The sequence below is a fragment of the Hemiscyllium ocellatum genome, chromosome 29 (assembly GCF_020745735.1).
Source record: "Hemiscyllium ocellatum isolate sHemOce1 chromosome 29, sHemOce1.pat.X.cur, whole genome shotgun sequence".
Taxonomy (NCBI): domain Eukaryota; kingdom Metazoa; phylum Chordata; class Chondrichthyes; order Orectolobiformes; family Hemiscylliidae; genus Hemiscyllium; species Hemiscyllium ocellatum.
This window is the reverse complement of record NC_083429.1, coordinates 27,029,798-27,042,933: the sequence shown is the minus strand read 5'-3', so window position 1 is coordinate 27,042,933 and position 13,136 is coordinate 27,029,798.

Sequence of the window (13,136 nt, the reverse complement as noted above, 5' to 3'; positions counted from 1 at the left end):
TTTTTCTCTCCCAATGAGAGTAGCATCACATTTATTCACATTATCTTCCATCTGCCATATTCTGGACCAATCGAGTAGCCAGTGCTGTCCAAGACTTTACATCTTTCCCACAAGCTGTGTTCCCACCCAGATTGCTGTCAGTAATAAATATAAATTTTTGTGCTTAGCTGTAAATCTAACACTGAACCATAACAAATAAGAGTCCTGCCATTCTGAGAAAGATTTTTTTTAAAGGTCCCTGATTTCTGTCTACTAAGTAATTCTCAGTCCATACCATTATATTTTTGCCATTCCATGCCCTCTTAATTTATTTATTAATGTCCTGCGAAGAACCTGATCAAAAGGTGCCTGAAAATTTAAACACTGTTTATTCACTGGCACTCTTTTATCTCTGCTAGAAGTGATATCACCAAGAAATTCCAACAATTTGGTAAATATGATTTCCATTTCATAATTCCATTTTGGGCGGCACGGTGGCACAGTGGTTAGCACTGCTGCCTCACAGCACCTGAGACCCGGGTTCAATTCCCGACTCAGGCGACAGACTGTGTGGAGTTTGCACGTTCTCCCCGTGTCTGCGTGGGTTTCCTCCGGGTGCTCCGGTTTCCTCCCACAGTCCAAAGATGTGCGGGTCAGGTGAATTGGCTATGCTAAATTGACCATAGTGTTAGGTAAGGGGTAAATGTAGGGGTATGGGTGGGTTGCGCTTCGGCGGGTCGGTGTGGACGTGTTGGGCCGAAGGGCCTGTTTCCACACTGTAAGTCTAATCTAAAAATCTAAATTCCATTCTGACTCTGGCCTATTTTATTATTCTTTTCGAAATGTCTAGTTATCACATATTATACAATGGGTTCTCACACTAGTTTTACAACTACTGATATCAAAGCAGCAGATCTGTATTTCTCATGCTCCCCTTTCCTCCCTTCTTAAACTTTGGGGTTATATTTGCTATTTTCCAGTCTGCAGGAACCTTTCCAGAATCAACAGAAATGTGAAAGATAACCACCAAGTATCTATTATCCCTCTAACCAGTTCCTTCAATATCCTGTATGAAACTTATTTGATTCAGGAGATTTATCAACCCTCAATCCAAGTAACTTTTCGAATACTACTTCTTTACAAAGAGTCTCTCATTTCACAGTCACTTGCTTATCTACTATTTTTGGGAGTGATTCTCTGTCTTCCTCAGTATTAATGCTAATTTGGCTCACCATATATTACATACATCTGTAATTTCCTGACTCATATCACGCCCAGTATTACCATTACAGTTTGGTGACCAAATAACATTTTCCCCAATGCTTGCTATCCATTATTTAGCTCCACCTAATTTGATTCTATATCTTAATCCTTTGATTTGAAATTCTCTTTACTGATGTGTTGACTCATCCCTGAAAGAATTCTTGCTGACTGCAAATTCTAGAATGGTCTTTGAATTGACAAATTTCTAGCTTCAGGATTAAACCACGGTTAAGACATTTAAAATATGAATTGGTGAATCCACCAACACAGAAGGCTTTCTTTTCTGACTAATTTGTGTGCAGCTCTCAATTTCGACAGAGGTCCCCACATGATCGTGAGGAGACCTCTGCAAAATTGACTTGGCTGTTTACACTTTCCTTGTGTCTAATATCCAGATCAATATTGCATACTCCATCTGATTTTGTTCAAACAATAATTCTACATGGGGTGGTTTCATGTAACTGATCGGTCTGCATTACCATTTTAAAGGGCAGATACAGATCTGCCACTTTTTCCTGAGTCTGGTTACATCCAGATTGGGAAAGGATGCTTGATTTCTTTCCCTAAAAACAGATCAATGTATCAAATGAGTTTTTATGACAATCCAATGCTACCATTGTCAAAATTGCTCTGTAGACTGTTTTGCACTCTGTAGATTTATTCAGTTGACTAAATTCAAATCCCCCACAGCGGTCATGGTTGGGTTAATGTTTGTGTATCATTGTTAAATCATAGCTCCGTCCCATTTTGTGGACGTCTACCGTTCTCCATGAGATTCTTCCACGGTTGTCATGGGAATTATTTTATCAAGTATGAATGGTACTCCACTTAGTAGCTACAGACATAATTTACACTCTTCAAACTGCCTTTATATGTTGACAAAGTCACATGTTGCTTCTCTGGGAATTTCAATTCCGTTCATGAGATTATGGGATGATTGTTATATTGATTCTTCAATATTGTCATCAATTAATTTGGTCCTGAGTTCACTCAAGTTTCGTTGTCTTACTTGGTATTCGACTGAAGGTGTTTGCGACATTGGCATTGTGACATCAGACTGAGCATTCCATCTAAGTATTTCCCTTCACTTGTAATCAAGCTGTGGGCTTTTTTGTCTCTGAGGTCCTTCTTGTGAACTGGAGTTGCTGCCGAAGGAGGCTTAGTGAGTTGCTGCACCAGGAGATAGAATTTAATGCGGGAGTTGAAGAGGAGAATATTGCGTTTAAGCATAGCAATAATCAAAGCAACTTCTCTGGCCTGTTTTACTCAGCTGAAAATATGGTCAGAGATTATTTAATATATTAGATTGTAAATATTGACAAAACATTTTCTTAAGTCTGGAATCTTATGATATTGATGACACTTGATAAAAGGGATTGCATTTCATTTTAAACAAGCAGTGCATGTATTTATCCAAAACCTTAGTTCCTTCCCCTTTTGTTGCAAAAATTCATCATTATGCGATGTATTGCACATTGCACATGAAAGCATTGCCCAATCCCTGGATTTCTTTGGACTTTAAAAAATTGATCTTCCAGTCAGCTCTCAAGCATAGAACCACTTACATTTATACAAAACCTTTAACATGACATAACATCCTGAGTCACTGCACAGGAATATTAGAAAGTCAAATTGGATTCTGAACAACATAATACTGTGGGACACAAAATGGTGAAACTGTTTGAGACAGAAAAAAGGAGGAAAAAGAGATGGACGTGTAGAGAGTTTAGAAAGGGAGTTCTAACCGAAGGCATTAATGATAGACCATAAGACCATAAGACATAGGAGTGGAAGTAAGGCCATTTGGCCCATCGAGTCCACTCTGCCATTCAATCATGGCTGATGGGCATTTCAACTCCACTTACCAGCATTCTCCCCGTAGCCCTTAATTCCTTGTGACATCAAGAATTTATCAATCTCTGCCTTGAAGACATTTAGCCTCCCGGCCTCCACTGCACTCTGTGACAATGAATTCCACACACCCACCACTCTCTGGCTGAAGAAATGTCTCCGCATTTCTGTTCTGAATTGACCCCCTCTAATTCTAAAGTTTTGTCCACGGGTCCTAGTCTCCTCGCCTAACGGAAACAAGTTCCTAGTGTCCACCCTTTCCAAGCCATGTATTATCTTGTAAGTTTCTATTAAATCTCCCCTTAATCTTCTCAACTCCAATGAATACAATCCCAGGATCCTCAGACGTTCTTCATAAGTTAGACCAACCATTCCAGGGATCATTCATGTGAATCTCCGCTGGACACGCTCCAGTGCCAGTATGTCCTTCCTGAGGTGAAAGGAAATAGAACATAAAATGTTACAGCGCAGTGCAAGCCCTTCGGCCCTCGATGTTGCACCATCCTTTGAAACCAATGGGAAACCCATCTAACCTATACTATTCCATTCTCGTCCATATGCCTATCCAAAGACCATTTAAAGCATGTAAAGTTGGCGAGTCTACACTGTTGCAGGCAGTGCCTTCCATGCCCCTACTACTCTGAGTAAAGAAACTACCTCTGATAGCTGTCCTATATCTATCACCCCTCAATTTGAAGCTATGCCCCCTCATGTTAGCCGTCACTATCTGAGGAAAAAGGCTCTCACAGTTCACCCAATCTAACCCTCTGATTATCTTATATGTCTCAATTAAGTCATCTCTCCAACTTCTTCTCTCTAACAAACACAGCCTCAAGTCCCTCAGCCTTTCCTCATAAGATCTTCCCTCCATACCAGGCAATATCCTGATAAATCTCCTCTGAACCCTTTCCAAAGCTTCCACATCATTCCTATAATGCAATGGCCAGAACTGTACGCAATGCTCCAAGTGCGGTCGCACCAGAGTTTTGTACAGTTGCAGGTTCGGAACTTGATCTCTCTATTAATAAAAACTAACACACTGTGTGCCTTCTTAACAGTCCTATCAACCTGGATGGCAACTTTGAGGGATCTATGTACATGGACACAGAAATCTCTCTGCTTATCTACACTACCAAGAGTCTTACCATTTGCCCAGTACTCTGCATTCCTGTTACTCCTTCCAAAGTGAATCATCTCACTGCATTAAACTCCAATTGAATGGAGCAATTAAAATTAGAGACACTCAAGAAACCAGAAGCAGATCAATTCAGGTGCATTTGAGGATTGGTCTAGATGAACAGTATGGGAAACAAGTATAGGATTGGATGAATGGGATTTGGTGCTAGTAAAGATATGCGAAGCAGAATTTTGGATGTTCTCAAGTTTACCGAGTTTAAAATGTGTGAGACCTGTGAGAAATGTACTGGAATACTCAAGGATAAAGATGGGGACATTATCAGAGATAGATAATTATTTGAATAGGCAAATAGATAAACAAGAGCAGCAGATACATGAGAACACCACCACCTGCAAGTTCCGTTTCAAGCCACTCACCGTCCTGACTCGGAAATATATCCCGGTTCTTTTACAGTCGCTGGGCCAAAATTCTGGCATTCCCTTTTTAAAGACATTGTAAGTTTACCTGAAGCACATGGACTGCAGCAACTCAAGAATGCACCTCATCACCACCTTCTCAAGGGAAACTAGGAAGGGCAATAAATGCTGGACCATGTCCTAGAGGTGAATAAACACAAACTGAGGCCACAAAGGAATGGGTGATGTCACCGAGGTGAAATAATTGATTACAGAGATGGCACATATTTCTGGTCAGATTAAGGTATAAATTCTTGTTTAATTAGGAACAGAATAAATTGACTACAGGTCTTCATCATGGTATCTCAAATGTCATATGATACTTTTCCTCCAGGGCTTAATGCAGTCTTGCTTTAAGAAGGCCTCCATTTACTTTAGATAATATAACTATTATCTATGAAAGGAACAATTCTTCACATGTAAAGGGTAAATCCATGAGAGCAATTCACACAAAAGATTGAAGTGTACCAGGTCCATGACATTTACTGAGTATAATTTTGATGCCAATTGGTAGCAATTTTATGCATTGTACTTTTGATCTTGAGAACAAGTTGAATTCTTCCAAAATTATTGCACTTAAGAACCGTACAGGCATTTGACAGAAGTGGATTTTTAACCTGTCACCTTAGCCTGAACTCAAATCCCAATGACATAATAGCAATATCTTCCAAATCCATCTACCCTTTCTGCTAAAGTGACTAAACTAGGGCAAAAGACAATTCTGCTTCAGAAATATTTTATTAAGTGTCCTACACCTGTTGTAACTGTAACACAGCCACTTGTCCTCCCAAGTTTTCTATTTATCTAATAAAGAAAAGCATCAAAATGAATGAGCCCATTCACAAAGGATCAAAACAGTGATTTCTCATTACATTAGAGATAAACATGCCTCTGCTGTAGGAAACAAGATAGTCAATGTACTTGAAATTTTAATAGTATATCTGGATTCAGCTAATGCTGTTTGCTGTCCACAATTAGGTTACGAGTTAATTCCAGTCAGGGGTTATTGTATGTGTTGCTGAGGGAAGTATTTCTTTATAAAGCTCAAGTTGATGGTACAATAGCAGAAAATATTATTTCTCTAAGACTGACCTAATGAACAGGTGCTGAATCTATTTTTATTTTATTTCCCAAATCATCAAATTTCTGCATAATTTCAGTAAACTGATACAACTATCCTGTCTTTTATTCCCTGACCTGAATATTAATTTTGACAGGAAATTAATTCATAGGAACAACTGTTGGCTTCACCTAGTGGCTTGGTAAATAAAGCAAGCAGTAGCTGAACTATACACATCCAAACAAAACTCTACTGATTCCAGCTCTGTGTTAAAGCCACTAAATGAGCAGCTTAAATTAACTCTTCCAAGAGAGAAAAAAAGTACTTGGAAATGAACATACTGTTCATAGTTGTGCTCGAGTCAGGCCAAGATGTGACATTCACAAACTGTCCTGGATTTTCCTGATGGGTTATTGCTTATGTATAACTACGGTTTAAGGCAACTTAAGTCCAAGCTGCAACTAGAGGTCACCTTCAGTTCTTTTTGTTTTTTTGCTTTCAACTTCATCCTGTAGTAGTGAGGGGAAGGGGCATTGGCTTTGTCTGGGTTCAGGCTTCAAAATACCAGGTAGGCCCCATTCCTAATGTAGATATGGTTCATTGCAACATCCAGATTTTTAAAAGGGTGTAGCAGCTTAGGGAGCACTTGTAGTGGAAAATTCCTCACCTTCACAATGTGAGACCAGGTTTGAGCTATAGGGATGTGCAGCCTTTCTCAGTTTCCAACTGAGAAACTCTAAATTGCTTTCTTGAAACTCTGAACGAAAGCCTGCCATTTCCAAGTTTCAGTTGAGATTCACAGTTCTGCTGCAGTAACCTGGAGATCTTTCAGGTCCAAGTAGTACTGACCAGTCAGTTCCAGGAATGTCGCTGATCTCATCTCTAACCACTGAGCTGAGGCTTGTTACCTGAAATCCACGTCCAAATTACTTTCCATCTCCTCAACCGAATGGACTTTGCTAGTAAAGGACAGGACAAGATGCCAGGAGGGATTGTGGATTGGAGAATTGGAGACATAAGTCTTGACATGATTAATTGTTTTCCTGCATTTTTTTTCTACCTACAAGCACTTTCAACAGGGGTTTGTACTGAAAGCAAAATCGGACAATGCTGACACTCAGTAAATTTCTGAATGACACTAATTCTACGACAATGCTGTTACAAGACTATGAGTGGAATTTAATTGAGATGACAGGGGTCCTGTGCACCAGTTTTGCAAGTGGGTGAGATTCCCAGGTCAATTGAGGCTTGATGTCATTTCAGTCCAAACAGCTAATTGCCTGAACAACACTGGGCTTGCACTTGATCAATTCCAGTGTTCAGTGGAAATTGTGCTCCTGAGATACTTGAAGACCTCAGTACCAGTAGTGTCACTGGGAGTGGTGGTTTCTGCCAGTAATGCAGTGAGACCTTCAGTCAAATCATCGCTGGATTGTCAGAGAGAGGCAGCTGGAATGGGTAATGAGCCATGGGGAGGGGTTACCATCAAGAGGCATAATAAGGGAAGATGTCACAGTGAAAGTCAGGAGGTCAACTTTCAGAGACTTGCCTGACAACTCTCAGTTTTACTTAGAGTCATAGAGATATACAGCTTGGAAACAGACCCTTCGGTCCAACCTGTCTATGCAGGCCAGATATCCTAACCCAATCTAGTCCCACCTGCCAGCACCCTGCCCATATCCCTCCAAACCCTTCCTATTCATATACCCATCCAAATGCCTCTTAAATGTTGCAATTGTACCAGCCTCTACCACTTCCTCTAGCAGCGCATTCCATACACGTACCACTGTCTGTATGAAAAGTTGCCCCTTTGGTCTCTTTTATATCTTTTCCCTCTCACCCTAAACCTATGGCTTCTAGTTCTGGACTCCCCGACCCCAGGGAAAAGACTTTGCTCGTCTACCCTATCAATGCCCTCATAATTTTGTAAACCTCTATAAGGTCACCCCTCAGCCTCCGACGCTCCAGGGAAAACAGCCCCAGCCTGTTCAGCCTCTCCCTGTAGCTCAAATCCTCCAACCCTGGCAACATCCTTGTAAATCTTTTCTGAACCCCTTGTGAAGTTTCACAACATCTTTCCGATAGGAAGACGACCAGAATTGCACACAAAATTCCAACAGTGGCTTAACCAATGTCCTGTATAGCCGCAACATGACCTCCCAACTTCTGTACTCAATACTCTGACCAATAAAGGAAAGCATACCAAACGCCTTCTTCACTATCCTATCGATCTGTGACTCCACTTTCAAGGACCTCTCTTGATCAGATGCTAAGGGGCTGTTACCAAGTTTGCTGGAAGGCTTTCTGTAGGCCTTAGAGACCACAGCAAATACAGGTAAATCCCCGAGCCACCAGAAAATCCCAGTGATCTCAAGGATAATTAATTTCAAATCAATCATTAAAGAACAAAATTGAACTGGCCATCAATCACAGAGTTTCTTGCAATGGTCCATTTTTGCCTTTCACTAAATGTAGGACACTTTACCCAGCACCAGCAGTTTAATGTGGGACTTACTACCTGGTTCTCCTGGCCCTCATTCTTAGGTGGATCAAGAATTTCATGTTTTGAAAGATCTCAAGTCACAACCTGTCTTTTCTTACACTGTTCATATTTTGCAAAATTGAGGACACCACTTCCAAAGGAAGGGAGATATGTTTCATTCTATGAGGAGTATTTTTTTTCTTGATGGTACTGGATGTTCCTGTTTTCTGTAACAAAACTCAGAGGTATTTTGTAACAGAAGAGGGGTTTCGATGTGTGAATACTGGCTGTTGATTCACATTTCATTCTCAGGGGATACACCAACATTGAGTATCTATGGAAAAGATTTTGCTCTTAAATTGCAATAAGTGCAACAGCACAGTCATAATTACCAGGACATTAGGGAGCTAGTAAATATGTCCACTTCCTTTAGGTCCTGCATCATCATTAATCACTACATAGACCCAAGACTAATCCACCACCAACAATCAGACCCCACCACCAAAGATATAGTTCCTTCCTTACCCCTATCTACGTTCCGCAGAGACCATTCCCTCCGTGACTCCCTCGTTAGGTCCATGCCCCCCACCAACCCACCCTCCACTCCTGGCACCTTCCCTTGCAGCCAGAAGAGGTGCCAAACCTGTGCCACACCTTTCCCCTCACCTCCATCCAAGATTCCAAAGGATCCTTCCACATCAGGCAGACATTTTCCTGCACATCCAAACACCTCATGTAGTGTGTCTCAATGTGGTCTCCTCTGCACTGGACAGACAGGATGTCAACTTACAGAATATTTCAGGGAACATCTCCAGGACACACACACCAAACAACCCCACTTCCCCGTGGCTGATCACTTCAACTCCCCCTCCCATTAAGCCAAGGATATGCAAGTCCTGGGCCTCCTCCACTGCCAAATACAAGCCACCCAATGACTGGAGGAAGAAGGTCTCATCTTCCGCCTGGGGACCTTCAACCACATGACATCAATGTCGACTAGACTAGTTTTCTTATCTCTCCTCCCATCACCCTATCCCAGATCCAACCCTCCAACTGTCCTACCAGTCCATCTTCGTTCCCATCTATCCACTCCACTTTGCCCTCTGACCTATCACTATCATACCCCATTTGCATCTACCTATCGTCTTCCCAGCTACCTCCCCCCATTGCCACCCCCATCCCCACCCTCCTATTTATCTCTCAGCCCCCTTCCACCCCTACATTCCTGAAGAAGGTCTTATGCCTGAAACGTTGACTCTCCTGCTCCTTGTATGCTGCCTGACCTGCTGTGCTTTTTCAGCACCACTCTTTTCGACTCTGACATTCCAGCATCTGCAGCCCTCACTTTCTCCGAGACAAAGAAAGGACAGAGAGGGACTAATGGCAGTGAACAACTCAAACAACCATTACCCACTACCACATACTGGTAGAAGTGGCAAATACCATAAAGTATTCCAAGTATTAGTCATCTGGGAGAATATCACACTCATCCCACACAATTCAAACAACAGTGAAGATCACCACTGACCTCATCATCAATGTCAAAGGGATCTTTAAGTGTTTGGATTAAAATGCAGCAATGTACAAACATCCTTCCTAGAGTGCAATAGACATGTGACCTTGACCATGAAGCAAACAGACTGTACCCAGATGACAGTTTCTCTTCAGTAAAGACCTCATGTTGAATATACTGCCTCGTTTCCACAAAACAAACCGGGTAACCTACATGTTAGATCTCAGAAAACAGCTAAACTATACTATTTGAAAGGCAACTCAGGTTTTTACTGTGAATTCAATAGAGCCACTGTTAGCAGTAAATCAGCCAGCTGCCTGGGGAACCCAATGACTAAGCTCTGCATTCGAGCAACATTAATTTGCAATCGACATATTGACAGCGTCAGAAATAATATTTGGTTTCTCTCTTTCGTTTCCAAAGTGTACTGTTTGTGTTTGTTTTATTTGGACTTTGGACAACTGATGGTTAATTCTTTGTACAAACAATGAATGCCAGATTTATTAAGAAATAATTAATTTAGTTCAAGTGCATAATCCTATTAAAGTTATGAGCTGGATGTGCTTTTCTCCCGTGACAGTGTAGTAGATTCCCATCTGTTGTGTGTTAGCAGCAAATTTCAATTCAAACTCAGCGCTACCGGTGTGAACTACACATCGTAAAGCATTGCTTCCTTATGGTCACAGGACAGATGGATAAGGGTGAAGAGAGTTCCCCATCTCAGCAAGGAGAGCGAAAAAAATGCTGACTGTCTGCCATAAATACGGAGTATTTCATAAACTCAGTATGATAGTGAAACAGTGAATCCTGTATTTGTATAACGTCTTCAATGCAGTCAAAACTCCCATAAAGCTTCACAGGAATCGCATCTAAGCGACTCACACATGGTCATGATAATAGGACAGTCAAGCATGAACGCATGGTCAGAGAGGTAGGGCTTAGGGAGTATATGAGTGAGGGAGGGACACAGAGGGACAAAGGCAAGGAAGGGAGGAATATTTCAGAGCAGATGGTTGAGGCAGTTGAAGACACAGCCATTAATTGTGCTGTAATTAAAAGCAGGAATATGCGGAGGACCCAGAAGTAGCTGATTGCAGACAGCTCAGCGACTTGCAGAAATGGAAGTGGTTACAAATGTAATGGTTTGCTATCACATCTTCACTTCCTGGCCAGTTTAATATAAAACCCATGAGAAAGATGTGAAGGAGCCAGTGTTGCACTGGGGTGGACAAAGTCAAAAGGTACACATTCCAGGATATCGTTCAATAGGTTTATTCAAAATCACAAGCTTTTGGAGCGCTGACAAAGGGGCAGCACTCTGAAAGCTTGTGATTTCAAATAAACCTGCTAGACTATAACCTGGGGTCATGTGACTTCTGACCTTGAGAAAGATGGTGAAGAATTCACCTGGGAGAGGGAAGTATTCCCAATCAAGGAAAGTGAGCACTAACAATTTGAATTTTCAGAAATTTTGATTTATCTGAAGGTTAGATGATGTTTTGTATACTTCGGAATTATGAAAGAAGCATTCCTGTCAGAGCAATGTGATCAGCGTTACATTTTCCAGTCACAGTATTTCCTTTCTGACAATACGTATCCCATGCAATCCTGCAATCTCATTAGTACCTGAAACATTTGTCATAAACTATGTTTTTGTCTTTCAAGATAAGTGTAACACCCACGGCTCAAAATCATACTGTGTGACTTTGTGCCGAAAGTGTTTAAGTCGTTGTAAAAAAAATCCCCAGGGGTCATTTTAACAAATGTATTTTTTTTTACTTAAAGTAACATCAAACTGCATAATTTGAAACCCAATACTTGCTTCAAGCTCAAACCAATGAAATTCATTGTTTTTTTCCATAATATTCAAAATTCTGATTATCCTTGACTGTTGAATATTTTCCTGAATGTTTATTTGAATATACAATGGGCTGCAGTGGAATTGGATTCACTGCTTGTCTACCTGAACAAGCATATAACTTACATCACTTTCCTTACATTAAGATCTTTGTTTTGTATGATTCTGACAATTATATGCTTATGCATATTTTCATAAAATCCCTACAGTATGAAAGCAGGCCATTTGGCCCATCAAGTCCATTCCAACCTTCCGAAGAGCATCCTACCCAGACCCATCCCCCTACCCAATCCCTGTTAACCCTGTATTTCCCATGGCTAACACACCTAGCCTGCACATCTCTGGACACAAGAAGACAACTTAACATGGCCAATCCAACTAACCTGCACATCTTTGGACTGTGGGAGGAAACCAGAATACCTGCAGGAAACCCATGCAGACATGGGGAGAATGCCCAAACTCCACATAGACAGTTGCCTGAGGGTGGAATTGAACCCAGATCCCTGGCACTGTGAGGCAGTAGTGCTAACCACTTACCCATTGTGCCATCTCCAGAGATACTGTGTCATCCCCTATTTACAGTTGAGAAGGAGATCATACAGCAATTGTGTCCATGCCTGTCAACAAAGATCTGACTACATATTTCCCATTAACTTATAGTCCAGGAGGCTATGGCAGTGAAAGTGATTATTTAAATTCTGTTTAAATATTATGCATGTGTCTGACTCAAGCACTACTCTCTGAATGAAAGAAAATCACCTCAACTCTTCTCTTAACCTTCTACTCCTTAGCTTAAATGTATGCCTTTTACAAGTGAAAAAAGCCTTCTTCTCCACTGCATCTATACCCATCATAATTTGTGGGCGGCACGGTGGCACAGTGGTTAGCACTGCTGCCTCACAGCGCCAGAGACCCAGGACACAGACACAGTGCCAGAGACGCCTCAGGCGACTGACTGTGTGGAGTTTGCACATTCTCCCCGTGTCTGCGTGGGTTTCCTCCGGGTGCTCCGGTTTCCTCCCACAGTCCAAAAATGTGCAGGTTAGGTGAATTGGCCATGCTAAATTGACCGTAGTGTTAGGTGAAGGGGTAAATGTAGGGGAGTGGGTATGGGTGGGTTGCGCTTCGGCGGGTCGGTGTGGATTGTTGGGCCGAAGGGCCTGTTTCCACACTGTAAGTAATCTAATCTAAGCTAATCTAATCTATCTAATTGAATACAGCTCTACCACGTGTCCCTTCCTAACCTTTACTGACCCATGGAAGACAATCCCAGTCTCTTCAATCTTTCCTCATTGCTCAGGCCTTCCAGACCAGGCAACATCTTGGTCAATCTCTGTACCCCCTCTAAAATGGGGACCTTTCTATAGTGTGGGGACCAGAACTGCACACAGTACTCCAGTTGTGGCTTAACCAGAGTTGTACATATCTTCCTTTGCTTTTGTGTTCTATGCCTCAACTAATGAAAGCCCATTTTCCTTATGCTTTTTTAACCACTCTATTTAACTGCCTTGCTACCTTTGGTGGCCTATGGATACAG